This window comes from Pogonomyrmex barbatus, unplaced genomic scaffold (assembly GCF_055798465.1).
Source record: "Pogonomyrmex barbatus isolate J1 unplaced genomic scaffold, ASM5579846v1 scaffold8, whole genome shotgun sequence".
NCBI classification, from domain to species: domain Eukaryota; kingdom Metazoa; phylum Arthropoda; class Insecta; order Hymenoptera; family Formicidae; genus Pogonomyrmex; species Pogonomyrmex barbatus.
Genome location: NW_028297182.1, coordinates 7,808,288 through 7,822,249, shown reverse-complemented (window position 1 = coordinate 7,822,249; position 13,962 = coordinate 7,808,288). Strand labels below are relative to the sequence as shown.

Here is a 13,962-nt window from a genome sequence, read left to right as displayed (position 1 = left end):
CAAAAATTAACAAAATTACTGTAATTCTAAATCAGTAATCTTAAAAGAGGGCTTAAATAACGATCATTAATCTATGTCATTGATAAAACATATTATTGCGGTGCGAAAAGCTTCCGAATTGCAAGGTGTACTCTGCTTCGATTTTTGCATGTCGATCGATCGATTGGTGTTCGATTAAAAGAGATCCTGCGTAATCGAGATAAGTGGGGCTTATAACTTTATAATGAGAGGGCACACTTTTGGCTTCGGCAATCATAGGTGTTGGTACCTGCCGTTGTCTGTCGTGAAATATAGAGATACGTCAGTTTCACCGTTGGGGTAACGTATAATTTGACGCTATATCGTGCTAATTAATCGCACTTTATTCTCGAGCTATCATCTCGATTTAACAATGTATAACTTCTCAGACGCGACAGCTGATTTTAGCAGGATTACCAAGACGGTGGGAACAATCTTTATTTCGTGACAAGATAAAAAGAGATGGACATTCATAAGAAATATCACATCAGTTGTTCGCGCGAAAGAAGATTAAGCATATATTCAGATAAATAAAGAATTTTTCAGAAGATGAGTATTATTATTTCATCGAAAAGAAATGAAGAGACAAATGGAAAATTTTCTAAAGTGAGTTTTCCCAGCGAGAAATAACTATGCGAACTTAAAAATATTATAGATACACCACATCAGAATTTTTAGATAAGAATTAAAATGAATTGCCATGTCGTTCATATCTTTGTCTTTTGCAATTTGGAAACACTTTCTATATTCGCCTGGTAAAATTGTTTTCGCGTCAGACCACATTGCGATAATATTTTCTATATTGGATAATGGACCGATTTAGCAAAAGACCTGCTAGTCAACTCACATTGCTCACGATAGCGTAATAGATAATACGATACAGAATGATAACGCTAGACATCGTAATAATTTAGCTCCCTTTATAATAACGTAACTGCTATCGTTCGTTGCTATCGTTTCATTTATCTCGCGAAACGTGGACTGGAAATTCGCTGTTACACAAACAAGCACATATCTATCTTTGACAGCAATTTCTTCTCTCTTTAACAAAACACACGTAAATCGCAATTTATTAAATATTTCATACAACTTACGTGCACGTGATGCAATTTGTATTTGTGTCAATGCGATACTCATAATTAAAAATCAATCAAGACGTTTAGCATTTTACGTCTATCGTTCAGATATTTATATAATGCAACTGTTATATATAAATATATTTTAAAATTTTATGAACGATGACTAAATTAATGTTATTTTTATTTGGGAACAAATAAAATGCTGTTCAATTCAAATTCAATTTTATAATATGAATAGTACGCAATTTCATTAATTTTTTTTTTTTAATGAGTCGTAGCTACGATTATTTTGTAAGATTCCCATTGGCTATTCTTCTTCCAAATATAGTTTTATTTCTAAAATTTTATTTTAAAATTTATATGATTTCTAGTAGTAAATGTTTTAAATATTATAAATAACAATAATTTAAATTGCGTGTTTCTCAAATAAGACTATTTTAGAAATCATTATGTGTAAAATTATTTTCTGACAAAATTAAATTATAAGTGCACGCACTGCAATATAATTTTCTAGAAAATCTAACTTAATCAAATAATAACAAATGAAAGTTTAATAAAGTATGTTTAAAAGAAATATAATATAAACCTTTTTTACATTATTATATTAATGATTGTCGATTAAACTTTTTTAAAATTCGCTCGATAAATCGGCTATATCGCTAATGTATGATCGCCGTACGAATAATAATCTTTTCACTTTGGTTCTAGTCTTTTCTACGCGCTTCAGGTGGCTGGCAAACGTGGTTTATGTTTGCTTACTTATACCGCTGCCGATCGCTGTCGATATTATTACGCCGAGCGGTAGGTGGCCCGGGATAACTCCGTGCCGTCGTTCATTTGCCATATAACTTCCCGAGAGAGAATCGATCCGTCGCTCGATAAGTGTAATCAGCAGCTGGCCTCCATCCCATTCGTCGTAGACGAATGTTTCTCGTAGCAGGAGCGTTTTTTAGTCGCATACACACTCGGCGTCGTTATCGATATCATTACGAGAATCGTAGGTGGATAGGTGCGCAGATCGGTGGCCGGGAGGATCCTAGATTCCGGAAACCAAAAGGCACAGAGCATCTTCCCTCCCCTCCCCTCTTTTGCATGTAATTGCCGGTGGAGCTACGCGCGATCCATCATCGGACATACGCAATCATTGGACGCCATCATCGTACGTGGGTCCTCTCTTTCTCGTTAGATGTACATATTCTGCGGCGCGTTACCCAGACCATTCTCGAATCGTTCCTCATTTCCGCTCGATAACGACATCGGCCGTGTGCTTTTCTTTTTCCTTTCCGGGCTCGAGTGGCACGACAGGTTCTTCCACCTCCCTTTTTTTCTCGAACAGCGCAAAACTCGCCGCGAACACTCGCCGATCGGAGCGTAAATAGTGCATCGTTTCGTTCGATCGTGTCTGCGTAATAAGCGAACCCGATCTTTTGATCACTTTGTACATCCCAGTGAGACTGGCTGTAATTGGCAGTAATGTTAACCCACGATCGGAGAAGTATGCGACATGTGCGGTTTTTTAATCAAAGTTCCCCTGACATTAATTTCAGCTTTCAATACTTCAAAATTACAATCAATTGTAGTTAACTTGTGATTTTTATGTCAAGTGTGTGTACTGAAGAACAACATAAGTGATTCCACGATTATCAGTGAATCATTCCATATAATTGACTGCTGATTATAATATTATTCAATTAAGAAGAATAAATCTTATTTGTATCATCTAATACATCTTTAAATATATGATTTTTAAATATATGTTATTATAACACTATTATTCTATTAATAAAAAATTTAGTACAGATAGTTAGATAGAAACATAGTACAGATATTTATATTTATGTAATAATGTCAAATGAGAATAATGTTAACATTTGTAACTTTTTCATTGAAATAGCTGATAAAGATTATGAAAGAGAGAGAGAGAGAGAGAGAGAGAGAGAGAGAGAGAGATTTGTACATAGCAACCAATAAAAATTAATTAAATTAAAACTTTAAAATTAAAAAGTTAACACCAATGAAATTAATGTTTGGATGGTTTCAACTAACTTACATCATTTTATCGATAGTTTTTATCATTTAATAATTGAAATGAATGTTTTTCCAAATAATTACGAAAAAGATGCAAGCTTCGTCTTTCTGTATTGTAAAATTATGGTGGATTGACCGGAGTCGCTTCGAAGAGGATTACCTTGAAAGTTTTGCACGAAGGGGGCGAAGAGCACAGGAACCGGGAACCAGGAACCAGGAACCGAACAGCAGACCGGCTTGACTGGTCCAGAGCCCGGTCGTATGTAGGTGTACACATACAGGTACACGTAATACATCAACGGCTCGAAATGCATGTGGCTGCCTCGCTCACGTAATCCGCTGGGAGTGGCGCGATATTGCTCATTCGGTTATAGTTGGCCAGCTCGATGCGATTCGGAAGATGGATTCAAGGGCAAGATGTCATCTCATTTTTTTAGAAATGAAATGAAAATTTTCTCACCAAACTTGGTAAGATTCAGATGAGATAACTCAGAAGCAAATATTCTTCAGGGAGAAGAATCAATTTAGAAATTAGATGAAAACTTCTACTAAAAAGCGATTCGCTGTTTATTCGGATGTAATTCAACATAAATTTATCTTTTAAATTATAATTTCTGCATTATTAATATTTAAAAAGGCAAGTAATTTCAAGATATGGTTTATATAAATGTATTTAAGATGGAACATATATGTTGTATATATAGCATGGATATTGTTCGTTAATGTCAAAGGTATGCACTTTTCAGAATAAGATATTTTTTTATTACTTGTTATATTTATTATTACTGTTATATTATTTTTAACTTTACTTCTCTATTTTAAATTTATTTTATTAAAATATGTACTTTTATTTCTTTCATGCACTAATTAAAAATAAAGTGCTTTTCAATAAGACTTTATTTATTACTCGATAAAACTGTTTTTGTTATTTATCTTTACATATATCTGCATGGTGTAATCCATGGGAATATCAGAGTAGTATTGATATAGGTTATTTTTCTCTTGTCTGAAAAAAAGCTTTGATCAAGAAACGTCAATCATATTGAATAGAAGAACGAAGTGGAAATTATTGAATTACTGCTTCGACAACTTGTCAAACAAGTTATATGGCGGCAAAAGTTAATGACATTACCTACTTAGAAACGGAAGATAATAAAACAGTACAAAATTTTTTGCAATTTTTACATTGCATTTTTAGATTGCTATCAGCTAATTTCTCATTATAGTCATGAAATTATCGGTCATCATACAAATATTTTAACATCGTGTCAGATTTTTGCTTAAAAAACAGCTTTTTTATTAAAATTTTTAATTTAACATTTTTAAAAGAAAAAAAATAAAAATTCTGTGATTTTTGTATATAATATTAATTAATTATTATACAAATAATAAATGCATTTTATTAGTAAACATTATATATCTTCTCCGTAATTCAGCATACAAATTAAAGAAAAATAGTTTTAAACATAATAATAAACACAATTTTGAATAATGGTTTTTTACAAATCAGTAAAATGATGAACTGCCATTTTTCGGATGAAAAATATGCAAGATAACTAAACTGAAAATTATAATTATTGTTCTGTACATTTTTTCCTTCTGATGTTTAGTATTTTGTTTTCATCGAAAAGAAAATTTAATGATATTCAGAATTCAAGAAATAATTACAAATAAATTAATTCACTGTAAAAAATTAAATATAGTGAACATGAACCAATATGTTGACCAATAGTTAATAAGACGGTTTAGTTAACATTTTGTTAACATTTTGTTAAAGATTTCCTTATTAACATCCGAATTTTGTATTAAATTAATTTAAAAATATCATTCATCTTCTAGTTTCATCAACATGTTTGTTCGCAAAATATCCTTAATCATCTTGCAAATCAGTTATTTTATTGAATGCAAAGTTTGATATTAGTCGATATTACTTTTCATATATAGAATATTGATATTCTAATTTGCACCTTATAAATGTTGGAAAATAAAGTTTAGTCTCTCATTAGCTGTCGTGATATCACGATAAAAAATTTATTTTTTAAATAATTGTTATAATTATTCTCTATCTTAGCGAATTAGCATTTATATGATCTATATTTTTGATCAACAGGAAAAACATCATTTAAATTATCGATTAATTAGAATCGGGATTTTCATAAGAATAAGTTAAAAGATCTTTATTTATAACTTACCTCGCATAAATAATTTTAAGTAAAAATGTGTAATCTATTTTATGCATGTACATATGTCAACGTTGAGATAATGTAAATTGACTTTGAAATTACTATTTCATATGCTAGTGAGTATTAATGAACCTTTTGACTTGAATTTATCTTGAAATTACGGAGATTCTGCCAGTCAAATACATTTATCTAAAGAAATTAATATTGAAAAAATATCTAATATCTATTATAATCTTTTTTAATTTATTTGTAATTTTATTTTAATAGGACTTTAGATAAATGGAAAATTATTTAATTTTAATATATCAAAAATACATGTAATTTCAAGAATATTAATAAAAACATTACTCTTACATATTTTTGTTATGTTGTTAAAGAATAAATGATAAATATAGATTTCATTTTTAACTGTTTTAATTGCCAATTATGTCTCTAGCCACTTATATATTGGTTAGTGATTTATATAATAAGCGCACAAGTCGATATTATCGTACTTTTTACGGAAACTAATCGCAATAATCGCATACAAGACGTCGTCATAATTGCATATTGTTGATATCTTAATTGATCTATCAATCTATCAGTCAATGAAGAACATGTTTTTGTTAATTTTTATTGACATACAATTTTTTTATCGCTTATTATATCGTTTATTATTATTATAAATAGAGAGAATAAATGTATAAAAAAATTAAATGGGATATTACTTTTTTCATTTTAAAATAAAATGATAAAAAAAGTAAAGTGTAAACTAAATATTATAAACTTATATACTTTTATACTTATATATTTTTATGTATTAATTAAATAAATAATTTGCTATGTACTTAAGAAGATTTTTCTTTTTTTTATAAAATAAAAGATGGCATTAAATGAAATATATATATGTGTTTGTGTGTGTGTGTGTGTGTGTGTGTGTGTGTGTGTGTGTGTGTGTGTGTGTGTGTGTGTGTGTGTGTGTGTGTAAAAAGAACATATAAGTTAAAGAAATAAAAATACTACTTATGCTACTTTACTGTTGACATCATATCTTGATAATATTCAGTAATGAGCAAAATGGATCTAGATTGTTTAAAAAAATAAACGTATTCACAAGTAGCACTGCTTTAATTAATGCGAATTACAGACTCAATGGGAAATGTTATCATCGTTGAATGATGCGTATATTCGCCTTGTTAAGTTAGCGATTTAAGCTACGATTTACCCGACAATCTGTCTGACGTTCGAAAGGAAATCAGATATAATCGCGTGAACGTATCGACACTGGAAAAAGAGAAGAGACGCTTTTAATTAAAAATAATTATGCCCTGCACACACGCCGTGCGTGCAGGCTACGTTTAGCTGTCACCGCGTGAGAGACGCCAGCAGGCAGCGGAACTTGAATATTAATCGAGATCCGACGATCGCGACAAATTGGCTATCAAAATGTAGCGTCAGTCTCGTGATCGTCTACAATCTACATCGTTCAACGGGCAGGTTATTATTACGGAGACAACTCGTTACAGGATTCCGATGGTGTATCGCAAAATGTTCGTTCGTCTGGGTTGCCTTCCCCTTCAGTTTTTTTTTTTCATCTTATTGTACGTACTTCATCTCTTTACTACTTTTTTCTTCTTTCTCTTCCTTATATGCATGAATCGCGTGAGACGTGCGGAAATAGATGTTTTTCTTGATTTTTCGATCGTATTTAATGCAACGTTCTCTTTTTTCGTTTTTTTGAGAAGAATTTAGATTGAGTTTTTATTATTATTAATTTATCATAACAATTATTTGTTTTAATTATGAACATTTTTATAGATTTTTATTAATTTCTTTTCTTTCTTGTGTGAAAAGATGAATACTTAGAAGAGATGATATTTATTCTCTATTTTTTTATATAAATCTCTCTATACAGGTCATATAAAGCTTTAAATTTAATTGAAGATTTGAAGATAAAATATATCATTATATTTTTTCTTTTACATACAGAAAATAATATAAAAAGCGAGTAAAAGTATTACTCGTTCTTTATATTTATTTGCATAAACAATCCAAAACTGCCTTTGTAGAATCATGGAAATGGTTACTATGAAGAGGTTTACAATTTTTAAAAAATTGATGATGCATAATCTTCATCGTTCGATTTTAATCCGAAATAATAAAAATGTTTATACAAGACAAATTTTTTTTTTTTTTTTTCAACAAAACAAGAACAATATGTTTCGAGTAATATATTTTCAATGGAAATGTAATACTTAATAATTGTTTTCTGTAACGAGTTCATCCAAATGCGTTCTCAAGTCAATATCGCATCCTCCGGATCGTGTTACTCTCCATGTACCACTATCGTTTCACGAGCGAAGTTACATGAAAGGGAGGCATATTTCAAGGTTATTCAGCTGCTTCTGTCTACCATTACCGCAGGATCGACCCGGTCCTCCTCAGCAAGCCTCCCAGGCTGTTGCCGTGGCAACAGATCAGACCAGGCTTTCCTAATGCATTTCCATCCTACCGTCACCTAGCTACCCTCGCATCGTCGGGTTTCCCTGTCGGCCACGAGGGTGGCAAGTGCACCCGGTCGGAGATCTTCAAAAGGAAGAAAACAGGGTTTCACGAGCGCCATTCGTTCGGCTCGGAAGCGTCGGGCAGAGAGGGAGGATGGCGGGATCTGACGAGAATCGTTTGAAAAGAGGGGGTTGGAGAGGACCGAGGGATAGGCAGAGGGTGAGAGAAAGGAACGAGAATATCCATGCATGAAACATTGGAACGGACGATAGGACGGGCGTTGCCATGCCGACGAATTATCATTTGCGCCCCTGTGCGTCGCTGTAAAGGGAGTCGCCGGCACCCTCTGCACGGCACATGTACCTGGCCCCGCCTCCGGCGCCGGCGACATCGGTATGGATTTTTTTCTCTGGCCCGAGCCGGCGTTCTCCACTTGAGAGCGGCGCGACGCCCGAATTTTGTTCAACCCATGTCTCTCTCTTTTGCCCTTCTTTTTCTTCCTTCCCGTCGCGGCTCGAGATAGATCGGAGGAGATCTCTCGAGCACGCCTGGGTCGCGACTGGATCTTTTGTCGCCGGATTTTTGCCTTCCTTTCCGTTGTGCGACACGGATGGCTGGCTCGATGCGGGCGGCGGCGACGTTGGTGACGGCTGCGGTGACGACATCCGGACACTCGAAGGCTTCGAGGGCGAACGACGCGTCGCGCTCTGATGAATTTGAAGGGCGTCGCGCCGGGGCTGCGATTCGGCTGGGGATTTCGGGGCTGAAGACGCCGACCCTCTCCTCCACTTCCGTCTGCTTATAATTGACGTCGCCGCCATTCTCCCATGCGAGAATGCTTGTACAGTCGAGGACAAACTTAGACAACTTCTTCGATGTTACGATGATATCTTCTTGCAAGTGTAAAATTAAATGTCCCTTTAATATCCATCAAGTTTTTCGAAAAGAGACAACCTTGAAAATATTGCTTTATAATGTTTAGTTTCTTAAAATGTTGCTCTAAAATCATAATTTCTATAAAATTTTAAAGAAAATATAACTATTCTAAAATATAATTATCCAAAATATTACATAATATTACATAATATTATATACAATAATTCATCTTTATGTTAATTTATTATGTAATTTAATTTTTTGTAATTTAATTTTTTATTCGCCTATTATTTGGATTTAATATTATATGTACGACAAACAAACGTAATAAATGACGACGTAAATATTTCCTTTATGAGCTACTTCTATGAGTCATAAATAGTCATTGAAGATGGTGGTAATTACATTCATAAAAAGATATTTAAATCTTCATCTAATCATTTATAAGATATTACAGATATTTGTCAAGCTGTTTACGATTTAAAAATTTTACTAACATTGCAGAATTGACTACCAAGTCTTTAAATATAGTTTTGTCAGTAATATTAATAAACATAAATCATGTACTCACAACTATCAAAACAGATTTAAATTTTGAATAATTAGTAATTTAATTATATATAATAATATATTGCATTGTGACTGACTATTGTATATGGATAAATGCATATATAAATGACGTTATTCATATGAAATGAAGAGCAAATGTTTGAAATTGGAAATAAAGCTACCAATTTTCGTACGCTCGAATAAATCTTTTGACGAGTGTAAATCTCTCCAATGCATTTATCACTCTTAAAATTGTTGAGGGTCCTCCGGAATATGTTTGTCGACGCGAGCGAAAGTAAGCAAAGGTGACGATGAAGTTTTCAATCGTGTCTGCGGAGATAATTAAGTGTGCATTACTCTCCGCACACGCGGCTTATAACAATGGTTTCGTCGACAAAACGACCGAGTTCTTGCCGTTCGTTTTTCCCGTCATTTCCTAGGGAGAAACTCGCGCAGCTTGCTTGCCGGGCAAATTTCTGCGTTCCGCGTCAGTAGAACTACACGGCTTCGATTATCGCTAATTAATGCTTTAACGAGTGCTCGTGTCTGGAATGGTGCCCCGGTGAAAGGGTCAGTCGAGTGTTCTCGAGTTAATTTCTATGGGGATTTGAACGGATCGATGCGGGCTCCCATGTCTCTCTTTTTCTCTTGTTCCATCTTTTTTTTTTTTTTTTTTTTTTTTTACACCGATTGAGTCGATCGAGTAGCTCCACAGCCGCAAATTTCTCATCACAAATTGCAAGATATGTGCAAAACCTCTTTTTATAGCAACTTAGAATTTTTTTTTATGCTCGAATTAATGCCAACTTATTTATTTTGAAATGAATATAAAAGCGTAAATTTTGTTTACTGATAATTAAAAAAATAAAATTCTCTTTATTATTGTTTAGGAATTATTTTTTTTATATATAACACAAATAGACACAAAAAATACTACCAGACAAAAACAATTAAAATGTATTAAAATATAAAATACATATTTTAATTTAGTTTTATTTATTTTATTATTCTATCTATTTCACAGTAATAAATAAAACAAAAGATGCAAAAGATGCAAAGATATTTCTTATACGTGTGATAATAATAACAGAAATTACTAAAATAGAAAATAAATAAAAACAATGTTAATTTATAACCAGAATTCAATCAACTAAGGCTTTCAACACCGCTTGTCGATGATAAAATTTACTGTGGAGATCAACGGAATTTTACGTCACGTTGAGAGTCACGCTTTCTGAAATCGCATTTGCTTCGTGTATATCCTCGAATATATCACGGGTTTAATCCAATATCTCTCGTGTGCGCGCCGCACATGCAACCCGCGTCGATCACAAAGAGGATCACGAAAATCGAGAATTATGACGCGTATGTGCGGGTTCGTACACCGACACGCATCGCGAGTATCGTATGCACTATGTGTGGTAGGATGAGTGGCACTCGGAGGGTCGAGGATCCTTTCACGATATAGCGGAGACCCATGGGGTTTCCCTCCATATCACGAGCTCTCCCACCCACCCATCTTGGGTGGCCCTTTGCGAAATCCTCGAGCGAGATGGTCGACGCCCTTGTTGAGAGCGTGCGGGCGAAGAGAAGGGTAAGTTGTCGGCCATGCTGTTAGGGGTGTGTCCAAGGGTGGAGACCCAACCGCGGGTCTCCATGACAACCTCGTTCCGTCCCGACCAGCCGGAAGTGACGGCCGCGATGCGCGGTGCAGTAAACCCTCCAACCGGAAGTCAATGTAAGCGGAAGTTCGACGATGGCAGTGGGAGTCGCGTGAGGGAGGAATGAAGGAGGCCGGGGGATCGGGACGGGGATAGCGGAATAGCGGCACGGTTAGCTGGCAAAAAATAAGAAAGAACTACACATACGATCCCCCGTTGATATAGTTACGGCGAAACGCACCCTACCGTGACGTCGGATGATCGATGACGATGCCGGGACGTGCGAGTACGTGTACCGGCACCCACCGACAGCATGCCATTGTGTCCTTTGTTTCCCCTGTGCCACGTTGATACTCGATTCGACTTAATCATAGATTTCACGTAAGTGCATTAGGATGTATCAGATTGATACGAGCGCGCCTCGTTTGGCACATTGTGGCGCATAATGAGACGACGCGCGGTCGTGACGAGAGGAAGCGGCGCGTATTAATTTATCCGATTAAAATCGCGACGGAATTTACAGACGAGTTTTATCGGATTCACCACCGGGACATTCGTTCTTAATCGAGAAAGAAAAAGTTATACGAATCATTTTCCATATTTTATACCTATAATTTTCTTCTTATTTTCTCATTATCTCAAGTAAGATGAATAAAGATGATAGGTGGGTAAAAATATAAATTTTTTAATTTATATGTATATATGATTGCAATAAATAAACCCATGATGAGAGAGAGAGAGAGAGATTTTACTCTTATATACATGATATCTGCATGATATCAGCTTATATACATGATATATAAGCTAAGAATGTATGCGCTATAATTAAGCTCTCTTAATTGCTGAAAGAATCCATGGATGAAAGCAGTGGCGAAAGAGAAAAGGAATTGCCGGGCCATTATTTTTTCCTTACTCGAAGGAAAAACTCGCAGTTTCCCATCGCGCGGAACAATCGCTTACTTACAACCGGCGGCGAGCCGCTAACGCCGCGGGGGAAAGAGATAAAAAGGTAACGAGCGAAATAGACTAATCTTTTCCAATGGCCGCCTTCTCGCCGTGAATCTCTCAGCGCCAAGTCGAGTCGCGCCGCGCCTTCGTACATGCGCTCGAGGAGCGCATTACAATCTCGATCGGAAGAGATCGTAATCCTTATTATCTTGATGCAGCCTTCTCGTTAGCGCCAATGTATTCTCTTTGCTCGGGCTTTACGAGCTGTAAAATAATTTAGTTGCATACGTAGGTGCGCGTTTGCGTTTGGTATGCACGTGCAGCGTGCCGTTGCGTGCGCGACGCACCATGCGGCGTTCCGTTATACACTATGCTAGATACCCCGATGAATACGCACCTTTCCGCATATAAATATTTACGCGTGTCAAACAGAGTCTCTCTCTCTCTCTTCGCGAGATCGTGTCTTCGCGCGAGGAGTCTGCGGGAACGCGACTTCGAGATTTCCGCGACGGAGTTTCCGTTCGCGAGATTCTCGGTCATTCTCGGAGAAAATCTAGGAAAATGCGTTTTCATCGAAATACACTTCGCATCGATACACTTAAGCCGGCTGTAAATCATCGTTAAAATCCGAATTCTCTAATATCGCAACGCGATATCGCGGCAACGCGATAATCCACGATTTCATGGAATATCTTTTCCCATAGGCGATACGTAAAGTATGTTGTGAGAGCCATGATCGGCGAAGTTGTACAATAGTTCACGAGCGAAAATGAAATATCGATGAATTTTCCCGTAACAAATGGAAATGCGAATATCATATTTCTGCCTCAAGAAATCTCGTTTCTTGTTATTTTGTACCGTTTTTCTAAAAAGACTAATTTTTCAACTCTTGGCAGGACCATATAGCAGTATTTTTATTCGCTTAAGATGTTTTCAATTTTTCGAAGAAAATAAATATCGGTTCGATTCTTCCGCAAATATGATTACGAAATCGAGACTAATAATATATAATCGAATTTATCTTTTATAATATTCTATTTATTCAACGATTCTCATTTAATGTATTGCGTAGATTAAAGATATAAGTATGCGTATCGTCACGTATATATTAGACATGGACAATCACACGCATTTACATCATTCCGATACATCCAAATGCACAAAGCTTATGGTCATGCCGAACATCTACAAATAACGCAATATTATATGCACTGTATCACCAAACGAACGCTAAAGTTGAAACTACTACGGCTTGAAACGCACATTACAACATTAGATAGTTATTCTAATTAATTCAAATTTTTAAGTAATTTTCTATAGGCATTATCTTTGATATAAGATAACAAACTAAATCCTAATTAATATTTATTAAAGAATTTATATAGGAATAGTTATATAGGAATAGTTACAGTGATTGTTTACAGATTGTTTATTGATAATAAACAATTTCAAGATAATTAAAAATTTGTACTAAAAGATTATTATATTATGTAGCCTTTTTTAAATTAACACTTTTTAACTTTAAATTTTTTAAATATTACAATTTAAATTTACAAATTTTTTAAATATTTTCCTGCAAAAAATCATCATTGCGTTGCGTATGAAATAGAGCGAGATATTGCGTAAATTTGCACGAATGAATTTTTTCGAAATAATGATCTCATTCATCATTGGCCACGCCCATTCGGCCATCTTTGCTGAAATTACCGAATTTGTAATTAATTACTTGCTTCAGAAGCGTCAGTTGTATCGGCGGAAGCGAAAAAAATTTTAACAGATTTAATGAGTTTGTACATTGATATGTGTGCGTGAGTCATTTTTTGCACAAATGTATGATATTACCTGCGAGAACCGAAAGAAAGTAATTTCAAGCAGATCAGGGTAAATTAAATTTTAATTAGGTGTAGTGTTCCGAGTAATCGGGTCGAAAAGATCAGAATGACGTTTGTTATGTTCTTCCGTGGTCGTATGCAGCGTGTTTTATTATTTTGTATTGTTTCCTGCTTGAACAGAGTATCATTTATAATACATCAAATGTATGCGTATGCGCGTATGTAACATTACAAAATATATTTACATATATATATATTTTAATGAGCTAATAATTAATTAAATGAAAAATCTTATAGACTGTAA

At 34.7% G+C, this 13,962-nt stretch overlaps 1 protein-coding gene and 1 pseudogene across 8 annotated transcripts in view; one reads left to right on the top strand and one right to left on the bottom strand.

The window, feature by feature from the left end:
• The window catches only part of LOC105432201 (UPF0489 protein C5orf22 homolog), a 290,978-nt gene that overhangs the window by 36,776 nt on the left and 240,240 nt on the right, over positions 1-13,962 (top strand). The window lies entirely within an intron of this gene.
• Positions 135-8,183, bottom strand: LOC148934762 (uncharacterized; annotated as a pseudogene).